Below are 13,528 nucleotides of genomic sequence, written 5' to 3' on the forward strand. Positions count from 1 at the left end.
TTCAATCTCTGGTTTTATGCAGCACCCCAACTCACCTTTACCCTTAAGAAAGCATAAGTTGGTTTTCTAAATTTGAGACCCTGTTCTGTTCTGTAATTCAGTTCCTGTGTAGCCAAGTTTACATTCCGTGTATTACTGATATCTTATGATGTTTCTTTTTCTGTGTGACTTATTTCAGTTAGAATCATCATACCTGAATCCACTCATTGTGCTGCTAAGGGCCTGATGACATAGATTTCATTGCTGAGTGATATTGCTTTGTAAGTAAATACCACAACTTCTTTATCCATTTTTCACTTTCTGCGATGTTGAACTTGTACTGTAAACGAGGTTCTTGTAAACAGAGGCGTCCCAAACTTTGGGGTGGCTGTGTCTTTTTGATTTTAATTTCCCTAAGCTATAGGACCATAAGTGGAAGTGCCCTAGGCTCTGTTGCTTTGTTTTTTAGATGTTTCAGGAAACACCATACACTTCTCCCGAGTGTCTGTTGGCAATTTACATCCCGCCCATCAGCATAACAAGGCTCCCAGTTCTCCATGGCCTGTCCTGCCTTTCTGGATTTTACACTTTTTTCAGATGGCCCTTTTGACCAGGGGGAAGTGAGACTTCATTGTAGTGCAGATTTCCTTTGCAAGCTTGCTTGGTTGGCCAAAAAGGGCGTATGCGTTTTTTCCTGAATATATTCAGGAAAAAACGCATACGCCCTTTTTGGCCAAGTGCATCATTGTGGACGTTCTGCCTCTTTTCCTATGCTTTCAATGCAATTCCAGTCTACCTCCTGAAATCGGTTTCCTGCAATTCTGCCCCGCTTTCAAGTCCTCTTGGCAGCCTTACTTCAGTATATTTTTGGACGATAGCTGTCATTTATAACTCTGCAGGTTTGTGAATTACAGTGCCCCTGAGCTCCTTTCTTCAACTCGCTTTCTTTTGAGCCGGCCGCAACACCGCAGGATGGCTTCAGGCCCTAATCTGGTTCCGGCACGGCACGCTGAGCCTTTGGTTAATTCCTCTTCCTGGTGGGAAATGAGAGTTAAATTTGCCCGTCCAGACACTTCCAGCTAGTCTCTCATTGGTTCTCGCTATTCCTGTTCATCTTCCGCAGAAATTGCAAACTGGGCCAAACAGGAGGTTAAAGGGACTGACTCTCCAAGTCGGGAGGGTGTTAGTAAAGCGTCTGGAATGTTGCACCCGAGTACCAGGGTACGAAAACTGAGACATATTTGAACACGTCTCCCGATCACATGGTTGGTCATACTCTAGGTTCCACATGCATGTTTTAGCTGAAGGAAGAATACCTTAAACCTGGGTAGTTGAAACCCGTGGAATGGGTACCATGCAATATGACTTCAAAGGGTCTTCATTTGCTCACCGAACCTCTCCAATCCTATCACTGCTGCGTTTATGCCCCTGTACACATGCTTGATTCTCTTTCAGAGACATAGCAATCCATAGGTTTTAAGATACTTACTAGTCAGGTACATTCTTAGGCATTTAATATGCGGTGTTGAGTCCATTTCGTTGAGCAAGGAGTAGCTCTTGTCTATTCCATATTTGGCTTAAGGAACTTTATCTGTGCTCATTTCAATCTCTGGTTTTATGCAGCACCCCAACTCACCTTTACCCTTAAGCAAGCATAAGTTGGTTTTCTAAATTTGAGACCCTGTTCTGTTCTGTAATTCAGTTCCTGTGTAGCCAAGTTTACATTCCGTGTATTACTGATATCTTATGATGTTTCTTTTTCTGTGTGACTTATTTCAGTTAGAATCATCATACCTGAATCCACTCATTGTGCTGCTAAGGGCCTGATGACATAGATTTCATTGCTGAGTGATATTGCTTTGTAAGTAAATACCACAACTTCTTTATCCATTTTTCACTTTCTGCGATGTTGAACTTGTACTGTAAACGAGGTTCTTGTAAACAGAGGCGTCCCAAACTTTGGGGTGGCTGTGTCTTTTTGATTTTAATTTCCCTAAGCTATAGGACCATAAGTGGAAGTGCCCTAGGCTCTGTTGCTTTGTTTTTTAGATGTTTCAGGAAACACCATACACTTCTCCCGAGTGTCTGTTGGCAATTTACATCCCGCCCATCAGCATAACAAGGCTCCCAGTTCTCCATGGCCTGTCCTGCCTTTCTGGATTTTACACTTTTTTCAGATGGCCCTTTTGACCGGGGGGAAGTGAGACTTCATTGTAGTGCAGATTTCCTTTGCAAGCTTGCTTGGTTGGCCAAAAAGGGCGTATGCGTTTTTTCCTGAATATATTCAGGAAAAAACGCATACGCCCTTTTTGGCCAAGTGCATCATTGTGGACGTTCTGCCTCTTTTCCTATGCTTTCAATGCAATTCCAGTCTACCTCCTGAAATCGGTTTCCTGCAATTCTGCCCCGCTTTCAAGTCCTCTTGGCAGCCTTACTTCAGTATATTTTTGGACGATAGCTGTCATTTATAACTCTGCAGGTTTGTGAATTACAGTGCCCCTGAGCTCCTTTCTTCAACTCGCTTTCTTTTGAGCCGGCCGCAACACCGCAGGATGGCTTCAGGCCCTAATCTGGTTCCGGCACGGCACGCTGAGCCTTTGGTTAATTCCTCTTCCTGGTGGGAAATGAGAGTTAAATTTGCCCGTCCAGACACCTCCAGCTAGTCTCTCATTGGTTCTCGCTATTCCTGTTCATCTTCCGCAGAAATTGCAAACTGGGCCAAACAGGAGGTTAAAGGGACTGACTCTCCAAGTCGGGAGGGTGTTAGTAAAGCGTCTGGAATGTTGCACCCGAGTACCAGGGTACGAAAACTGAGACATATTTGAACACGTCTCCCGATCACATGGTTGATCATACTCTAGGTTCCACATGCATGTTTTAGCTGAAGGAAGAATACCTTAAACCTGGGTAGTTGAAACCCGTGGAATGGGTACCATGCAATATGACTTCAAAGGGTCTTCATTTGCTCACCGAACCTCTCCAATCCTATCACTGCTGCGTTTATGCCCCTGTACACATGCTTGATTCTCTTTCGGAGACATAGCAATCCATAGGTTTTAAGATACTTACTAGTCAGGTACATTCTTAGGCATTTAATATGCGGTGTTGAGTCCATTTCGTTGAGCAAGGAGTAGCTCTTGTCTATTCCATATTTGGCTTAAGGAACTTTATCTGTGCTCATTTCAATCTCTGGTTTTATGCAGCACCCCAACTCACCTTTCCCCTTAAGCAAGCATAAGTTGGTTTTCTAAATTTGAGACCCTGTTCTGTTCTGTAATTCAGTTCCTGTGTAGCCAAGTTTACATTCCGTGTATTACTGATATCTTATGATGTTTCTTTTTCTGTGTGACTTATTTCAGTTAGAATCATCATACCTGAATCCACTCATTGTGCTGCTAAGGGCCTGATGACATAGATTTCATTGCTGAGTGATATTGCTTTGTAAGTAAATACCACAACTTCTTTATCCATTTTTCACTTTCTGTGATGTTGAACTTGTACTGTAAACGAGGTTCTTGTAAACAGAGGCGTCCCAATGTTTGGGGTGGCTGTGTCTTTTTGATTTTAATTTCCCTAAGCTATAGGACCATAAGTGGAAGTGCCCTAGGCTCTGTTGCTTTGTTTTTTAGATGTTTCAGGAAACACCATACACTTCTCCCTAGTGTCTGTTGGCAATTTACATCCCGCCCATCAGCATAACAAGGCTCCCAGTTCTCCATGGCCTGTCCTGCCTTTCTGGATTTTACACTTTTTTCAGATGGCCCTTTTGACCGGGGGGAAGTGAGACTTCATTGTAGTGCAGATTTCCTTTGCAAGCTTGCTTGGTTGGCCAAAAAGGGCGTATGCGTTTTTTCCTGAATATATTCAGGAAAAAACGCATACGCCCTTTTTGGCCAAGTGCATCATTGTGGACGTTCTGCCTCTTTTCCTATGCTTTCAATGCAATTCCAGTCTACCTCCTGAAATCGGTTTCCTGCAATTCTGCCCCGCTTTCAAGTCCTCTTGGCAGCCTTACTTCAGTATATTTTTGGACGATAGCTGTCATTTATAACTCTGCAGGTTTGTGAATTACAGTGCCCCTGAGCTCCTTTCTTCAACTCGCTTTCTTTTGAGCTGGCCGCAACACCGCAGGATGGCTTCAGGCCCTAATCTGGTTCCGGCACGGCACGCTGAGCCTTTGGTTAATTCCTCTTCCTGGTGGGAAATGAGAGTTAAATTTGCCCGTCCAGACACCTCCAGCTAGTCTCTCATTGGTTCTCGCTATTCCTGTTCATCTTCCGCAGAAATTGCAAACTGGGCCAAACAGGAGGTTAAAGGGACTGACTCTCCAAGTCGGGAGGGTGTTAGTAAAGCGTCTGGAATGTTGCACCCGAGTACCAGGGTACGAAAACTGAGACATATTTGAACACGTCTCCCGATCACATGGTTGATCAGACTCTAGGTTCCACATGCATGTTTTACCTGAAGGAAGAATACCTTAAACCTGGGTAGTTGAAACCCGTGGAATGGGTACCATGCAATATGACTTCAAAGGGTCTTCATTTGCTCACCGAACCTCTCCAATCCTATCACTGCTGCATTTATGCCCCTGTACACATGCTTGATTCTCTTTCGGAGACATAGCAATCCATAGGTTTTAAGATACTTACTAGTCAGGTACATTCTTAGGCATTTAATATGCGGTGTTGAGTCCATTTCGTTGAGCAAGGAGTAGCTCTTGTCTATTCCATATTTGGCTTAAGGAACTTTATCTGTGCTCATTTCAATCTCTGGTTTTATGCAGCACCCCAACTCACCTTTCCCCTTAAGCAAGCATAAGTTGGTTTTCTAAATTTGAGACCCTGTTCTGTTCTGTAATTCAGTTCCTGTGTAGCCAAGTTTACATTCCGTGTATTACTGATATCTTATGATGTTTCTTTTTCTGTGTGACTTATTTCAGTTAGAATCATCATACCTGAATCCACTCATTGTGCTGCTAAGGGCCTGATGACATAGATTTCATTGCTGAGTGATATTGCTTTGTAAGTAAATACCACAACTTCTTTATCCATTTTTCACTTTCTGCGATGTTGAACTTGTACTGTAAACGAGGTTCTTGTAAACAGAGGCGTCCCAAACTTTGGGGTGGCTGTGTCTTTTTGATTTTAATTTCCCTAAGCTATAGGACCATAAGTGGAAGTGCCCTAGGCTCTGTTGCTTTGTTTTTTAGATGTTTCAGGAAACACCATACACTTCTCCCGAGTGTCTGTTGGCAATTTACATCCCGCCCATCAGCATAACAAGGCTCCCAGTTCTCCATGGCCTGTCCTGCCTTTCTGGATTTTACACTTTTTTCAGATGGCCCTTTTGACCGGGGGGAAGTGAGACTTCATTGTAGTGCAGATTTCCTTTGCAAGCTTGCTTGGTTGGCCAAAAAGGGCGTATGCGTTTTTCCTGAATATATTCAGGAAAAAACGCATACGCCCTTTTTGGCCAAGTGCATCATTGTGGACGTTCTGCCTCTTTTCCTATGCTTTCAATGCAATTCCAGTCTACCTCCTGAAATCGGTTTCCTGCAATTCTGCCCCGCTTTCAAGTCCTCTTGGCAGCCTTACTTCAGTATATTTTTGGACGATAGCTGTCATTTATAACTCTGCAGGTTTGTGAATTACAGTGCCCCTGAGCTCCTTTCTTCAACTCGCTTTCTTTTGAGCTGGCCGCAACACCGCAGGATGGCTTCAGGCCCTAATCTGGTTCCGGCACGGCACGCTGAGCCTTTGGTTAATTCCTCTTCCTGGTGGGAAATGAGAGTTAAATTTGCCCGTCCAGACACCTCCAGCTAGTCTCTCATTGGTTCTCACTATTCCTGTTCATCTTCCGCAGAAATTGCAAACTGGGCCAAACAGGAGGTTAAAGGGACTGACTCTCCAAGTCGGGAGGGTGTTAGTAAAGCGTCTGGAATGTTGCACCCGAGTACCAGGGTACGAAAACTGAGACATATTTGAACACGTCTCCCGATCACATGGTTGATCAGACTCTAGGTTCCACATGCATGTTTTAGCTGAAGGAAGAATACCTTAAACCTGGGTAGTTGAAACCCGTGGAATGGGTACCATGCAATATGACTTCAAAGGGTCTTCATTTGCTCACCGAACCTCTCCAATCCTATCACTGCTGCGTTTATGCCCCTGTACACATGCTTGATTCTCTTTCGGAGACATAGCAATCCATAGGTTTTAAGATACTTACTAGTCAGGTACATTCTTAGGCATTTAATATGCGGTGTTGAGTCCATTTCGTTGAGCAAGGAGTAGCTCTTGTCTATTCCATATTTGGCTTAAGGAACTTTATCTGTGCTCATTTCAATCTCTGGTTTTATGCAGCACCCCAACTCACCTTTCCCCTTAAGCAAGCATAAGTTGGTTTTCTAAATTTGAGACCCTGTTCTGTTCTGTAATTCAGTTCCTGTGTAGCCAAGTTTACATTCCGTGTATTACTGATATCTTATGATGTTTCTTTTTCTGTGTGACTTATTTCAGTTAGAATCATCATACCTGAATCCACTCATTGTGCTGCTAAGGGCCTGATGACATAGATTTCATTGCTGAGTGATATTGCTTTGTAAGTAAATACCACAACTTCTTTATCCATTTTTCACTTTCTGCGATGTTGAACTTGTACTGTAAACGAGGTTCTTGTAAACAGAGGCGTCCCAATGTTTGGGGTGGCTGTGTCTTTTTGATTTTAATTTCCCTAAGCTATAGGACCATAAGTGGAAGTGCCCTAGGCTCTGTTGCTTTGTTTTTTAGATGTTTCAGGAAACACCATACACTTCTCCCGAGTGTCTGTTGGCAATTTACATCCCGCCCATCAGCATAACAAGGCTCCCAGTTCTCCATGGCCTGTCCTGCCTTTCTGGATTTTACACTTTTTTCAGATGGCCCTTTTGACCGGGGGGAAGTGAGACTTCATTGTAGTGCAGATTTCCTTTGCAAGCTTGCTTGGTTGGCCAAAAAGGGCGTATGCGTTTTTTCCTGAATATATTCAGGAAAAAACGCATACGCCCTTTTTGGCCAAGTGCATCATTGTGGACGTTCTGCCTCTTTTCCTATGCTTTCAATGCAATTCCAGTCTACCTCCTGAAATCGGTTTCCTGCAATTCTGCCCCGCTTTCAAGTCCTCTTGGCAGCCTTACTTCAGTATATTTTTGGACGATAGCTGTCATTTATAACTCTGCAGGTTTGTGAATTACAGTGCCCCTGAGCTCCTTTCTTCAACTCGCTTTCTTTTGAGCTGGCCGCAACACCGCAGGATGGCTTCAGGCCCTAATCTGGTTCCGGCACGGCACGCTGAGCCTTTGGTTAATTCCTCTTCCTGGTGGGAAATGAGAGTTAAATTTGCCCGTCCAGACACCTCCAGCTAGTCTCTCATTGGTTCTCGCTATTCCTGTTCATCTTCCGCAGAAATTGCAAACTGGGCCAAACAGGAGGTTAAAGGGACTGACTCTCCAAGTCGGGAGGGTGTTAGTAAAGCGTCTGGAATGTTGCACCCGAGTACCAGGGTACGAAAACTGAGACATATTTGAACACGTCTCCCGATCACATGGTTGATCATACTCTAGGTTCCACATGCATGTTTTAGCTGAAGGAAGAATACCTTAAACCTGGGTAGTTGAAACCCGTGGAATGGGTACCATGCAATATGACTTCAAAGGGTCTTCATTTGCTCACCGAACCTCTCCAATCCTATCACTGCTGCATTTATGCCCCTGTACACATGCTTGATTCTCTTTCGGAGACATAGCAATCCATAGGTTTTAAGATACTTACTAGTCAGGTACATTCTTAGGCATTTAATATGCGGTGTTGAGTCCATTTCGTTGAGCAAGGAGTAGCTCTTGTCTATTCCATATTTGGCTTAAGGAACTTTATCTGTGCTCATTTCAATCTCTGGTTTTATGCAGCACCCCAACTCACCTTTACCCTTAAGCAAGCATAAGTTGGTTTTCTAAATTTGAGACCCTGTTCTGTTCTGTAATTCAGTTCCTGTGTAGCCAAGTTTACATTCCGTGTATTACTGATATCTTATGATGTTTCTTTTTCTGTGTGACTTATTTCAGTTAGAATCATCATACCTGAATCCACTCATTGTGCTGCTAAGGGCCTGATGACATAGATTTCATTGCTGAGTGATATTGCTTTGTAAGTAAATACCACAACTTCTTTATCCATTTTTCACTTTCTGCGATGTTGAACTTGTACTGTAAACGAGGTTCTTGTAAACAGAGGCGTCCCAAACTTTGGGGTGGCTGTGTCTTTTTGATTTTAATTTCCCTAAGCTATAGGACCATAAGTGGAAGTGCCCTAGGCTCTGTTGCTTTGTTTTTTAGATGTGTCAGGAAACACCATACACTTCTCCCGAGTGTCTGTTGGCAATTTACATCCCGCCCATCAGCATAACAAGGCTCCCAGTTCTCCATGGCCTGTCCTGCCTTTCTGGATTTTACACTTTTTTCAGATGGCCCTTTTGACCGGGGGGAAGTGAGACTTCATTGTAGTGCAGATTTCCTTTGCAAGCTTGCTTGGTTGGCCAAAAAGGGCGTATGCGTTTTTTCCTGAATATATTCAGGAAAAAACGCATACGCCCTTTTTGGCCAAGTGCATCATTGTGGACGTTCTGCCTCTTTTCCTATGCTTTCAATGCAATTCCAGTCTACCTCCTGAAATCGGTTTCCTGCAATTCTGCCCCGCTTTCAAGTCCTCTTGGCAGCCTTACTTCAGTATATTTTTGGACGATAGCTGTCATTTATAACTCTGCAGGTTTGTGAATTACAGTGCCCCTGAGCTCCTTTCTTCAACTCGCTTTCTTTTGAGCCGGCCGCAACACCGCAGGATGGCTTCAGGCCCTAATCTGGTTCCGGCACGGCACGCTGAGCCTTTGGTTAATTCCTCTTCCTGGTGGGAAATGAGAGTTAAATTTGCCCGTGAAGACACCTCCAGCTAGTCTCTCATTGGTTCTCGCTATTCCTGTTCATCTTCCGCAGAAATTGCAAACTGGGCCAAACAGGAGGTTAAAGGGACTGACTCTCCAAGTCCGGAGGGTGTTAGTAAAGCATCTGGAATGTTGCACCCGAGTACCAGGGTACGAAAACTGAGACATATTTGAACACGTCTCCCGATCACATGGTTGATCATACTCTAGGTTCCACATGCATGTTTTAGCTGAAGGAAGAATACCTTAAACCTGGGTAGTTGAAACCCGTGGAATGGGTACCATGCAATATGACTTCAAAGGGTCTTCATTTGCTCACCGAACCTCTCCAATCCTATCACTGCTGCGTTTATGCCCCTGTACACATGCTTGATTCTCTTTCGGAGACATAGCAATCCATAGGTTTTAAGATACTTACTAGTCAGGTACATTCTTAGGCATTTAATATGCGGTGTTGAGTCCATTTCGTTGAGCAAGAGGTAGCTCTTTTCTATTCCATATTTGGCTTAAGGAACTTTATCTGTGCTCATTTCAATCTCTGGTTTTATGCAGCACCCCAACTCACCTTTACCCTTAAGAAAGCATAAGTTGGTTTTCTAAATTTGAGACCCTGTTCTGTTCTGTAATTCAGTTCCTGTGTAGCCAAGTTTACATTCCGTGTATTACTGATATCTTATGATGTTTCTTTTTCTGTGTGACTTATTTCAGTTAGAATCATCATACCTGAATCCACTCATTGTGCTGCTAAGGGCCTGATGACATAGATTTCATTGCTGAGTGATATTGCTTTGTAAGTAAATACCACAACTTCTTTATCCATTTTTCACTTTCTGCGATGTTGAACTTGTACTGTAAACGAGGTTCTTGTAAACAGAGGCGTCCCAAACTTTGGGGTGGCTGTGTCTTTTTGATTTTAATTTCCCTAAGCTATAGGACCATAAGTGGAAGTGCCCTAGGCTCTGTTGCTTTGTTTTTTAGATGTTTCAGGAAACACCATACACTTCTCCCGAGTGTCTGTTGGCAATTTACATCCCGCCCATCAGCATAACAAGGCTCCCAGTTCTCCATGGCCTGTCCTGCCTTTCTGGATTTTACACTTTTTTCAGATGGCCCTTTTGACCGGGGGGAAGTGAGACTTCATTGTAGTGCAGATTTCCTTTGCAAGCTTGCTTGGTTGGCCAAAAAGGGCGTATGCGTTTTTTCCTGAATATATTCAGGAAAAAACGCATACGCCCTTTTTGGCCAAGTGCATCATTGTGGACGTTCTGCCTCTTTTCCTATGCTTTCAATGCAATTCCAGTCTGCCTCCTGAAATCGGTTTCCTGCAATTCTGCCCCGCTTTCAAGTCCTCTTGGCAGCCTTACTTCAGTATATTTTTGGACGATAGCTGTCATTTATAACTCTGCAGGTTTGTGAATTACAGTGCCCCTGAGCTCCTTTCTTCAACTCGCTTTCTTTTGAGCCGGCCGCAACACCGCAGGATGGCTTCAGGCCCTAATCTGGTTCCGGCACGGCACGCTGAGCCTTTGGTTAATTCCTCTTCCTGGTGGGAAATGAGAGTTAAATTTGCCCGTCCAGACACCTCCAGCTAGTCTCTCATTGGTTCTCGCTATTCCTGTTCATCTTCCGCAGAAATTGCAAACTGGGCCAAACAGGAGGTTAAAGGGACTGACTCTCCAAGTCGGGAGGGTGTTAGTAAAGCGTCTGGAATGTTGCACCCGAGTACCAGGGTACGAAAACTGAGACATATTTGAACACGTCTCCCGATCACATGGTTGATCAGACTCTAGGTTCCACATGCATGTTTTAGCTGAAGGAAGAATACCTTAAACCTGGGTAGTTGAAACCCGTGGAATGGGTACCATGCAATATGACTTCAAAGGGTCTTCATTTGCTCACCGAACCTCTCCAATCCTATCACTGCTGCGTTTATGCCCCTGTACACATGCTTGATTCTCTTTCGGAGACATAGCAATCCATAGGTTTTAAGATACTTACTAGTCAGGTACATTCTTAGGCATTTAATATGCGGTGTTGAGTCCATTTCGTTGAGCAAGGAGTAGCTCTTGTCTATTCCATATTTGGCTTAAGGAACTTTATCTGTGCTCATTTCAATCTCTGGTTTTATGCAGCACCCCAACTCACCTTTCCCCTTAAGCAAGCATAAGTTGGTTTTCTAAATTTGAGACCCTGTTCTGTTCTGTAATTCAGTTCCTGTGTAGCCAAGTTTACATTCCGTGTATTACTGATATCTTATGATGTTTCTTTTTCTGTGTGACTTATTTCAGTTAGAATCATCATACCTGAATCCACTCATTGTGCTGCTAAGGGCCTGATGACATAGATTTCATTGCTGAGTGATATTGCTTTGTAAGTAAATACCACAACTTCTTTATCCATTTTTCACTTTCTGCGATGTTGAACTTGTACTGTAAACGAGGTTCTTGTAAACAGAGGCGTCCCAATGTTTGGGGTGGCTGTGTCTTTTTGATTTTAATTTCCCTAAGCTATAGGACCATAAGTGGAAGTGCCCTAGGCTCTGTTGCTTTGTTTTTTAGATGTTTCAGGAAACACCATACACTTCTCCCGAGTGTCTGTTGGCAATTTACATCCCGCCCATCAGCATAACAAGGCTCCCAGTTCTCCATGGCCTGTCCTGCCTTTCTGGATTTTACACTTTTTTCAGATGGCCCTTTTGACCGGGGGGAAGTGAGACTTCATTGTAGTGCAGATTTCCTTTGCAAGCTTGCTTGGTTGGCCAAAAAGGGCGTATGCGTTTTTTCCTGAATATATTCAGGAAAAAACGCATACGCCCTTTTTGGCCAAGTGCATCATTGTGGACGTTCTGCCTCTTTTCCTATGCTTTCAATGCAATTCCAGTCTACCTCCTGAAATCGGTTTCCTGCAATTCTGCCCCGCTTTCAAGTCCTCTTGGCAGCCTTACTTCAGTATATTTTTGGACGATAGCTGTCATTTATAACTCTGCAGGTTTGTGAATTACAGTGCCCCTGAGCTCCTTTCTTCAACTCGCTTTCTTTTGAGCTGGCCGCAACACCGCAGGATGGCTTCAGGCCCTAATCTGGTTCCGGCACGGCACGCTGAGCCTTTGGTTAATTCCTCTTCCTGGTGGGAAATGAGAGTTAAATTTGCCCGTCCAGACACCTCCAGCTAGTCTCTCATTGGTTCTCGCTATTCCTGTTCATCTTCCGCAGAAATTGCAAACTGGGCCAAACAGGAGGTTAAAGGGACTGACTCTCCAAGTCGGGAGGGTGTTAGTAAAGCGTCTGGAATGTTGCACCCGAGTACCAGGGTACGAAAACTGAGACATATTTGAACACGTCTCCCGATCACATGGTTGATCATACTCTAGGTTCCACATGCATGTTTTAGCTGAAGGAAGAATACCTTAAACCTGGGTAGTTGAAACCCGTGGAATGGGTACCATGCAATATGACTTCAAAGGGTCTTCATTTGCTCACCGAACCTCTCCAATCCTATCACTGCTGCATTTATGCCCCTGTACACATGCTTGATTCTCTTTCGGAGACATAGCAATCCATAGGTTTTAAGATACTTACTAGTCAGGTACATTCTTAGGCATTTAATATGCGGTGTTGAGTCCATTTCGTTGAGCAAGGAGTAGCTCTTGTCTATTCCATATTTGGCTTAAGGAACTTTATCTGTGCTCATTTCAATCTCTGGTTTTATGCAGCACCCCAACTCACCTTTACCCTTAAGCAAGCATAAGTTGGTTTTCTAAATTTGAGACCCTGTTCTGTTCTGTAATTCAGTTCCTGTGTAGCCAAGTTTACATTCCGTGTATTACTGATATCTTATGATGTTTCTTTTTCTGTGTGACTTATTTCAGTTAGAATCATCATACCTGAATCCACTCATTGTGCTGCTAAGGGCCTGATGACATAGATTTCATTGCTGAGTGATATTGCTTTGTAAGTAAATACCACAACTTCTTTATCCATTTTTCACTTTCTGCGATGTTGAACTTGTACTGTAAACGAGGTTCTTGTAAACAGAGGCGTCCCAAACTTTGGGGTGGCTGTGTCTTTTTGATTTTAATTTCCCTAAGCTATAGGACCATAAGTGGAAGTGCCCTAGGCTCTGTTGCTTTGTTTTTTAGATGTGTCAGGAAACACCATACACTTCTCCCGAGTGTCTGTTGGCAATTTACATCCCGCCCATCAGCATAACAAGGCTCCCAGTTCTCCATGGCCTGTCCTGCCTTTCTGGATTTTACACTTTTTTCAGATGGCCCTTTTGACCGGGGGGAAGTGAGACTTCATTGTAGTGCAGATTTCCTTTGCAAGCTTGCTTGGTTGGCCAAAAAGGGCGTATGCGTTTTTTCCTGAATATATTCAGGAAAAAACGCATACGCCCTTTTTGGCCAAGTGCATCATTGTGGACGTTCTGCCTCTTTTCCTATGCTTTCAATGCAATTCCAGTCTACCTCCTGAAATCGGTTTCCTGCAATTCTGCCCCGCTTTCAAGTCCTCTTGGCAGCCTTACTTCAGTATATTTTTGGACGATAGCTGTCATTTATAACTCTGCAGGTTTGTGAATT

The sequence above is a fragment of the Pseudorca crassidens genome, chromosome 3, assembly GCF_039906515.1.
Source record: "Pseudorca crassidens isolate mPseCra1 chromosome 3, mPseCra1.hap1, whole genome shotgun sequence".
Classification (NCBI taxonomy): Eukaryota; Metazoa; Chordata; class Mammalia; order Artiodactyla; family Delphinidae; genus Pseudorca; species Pseudorca crassidens.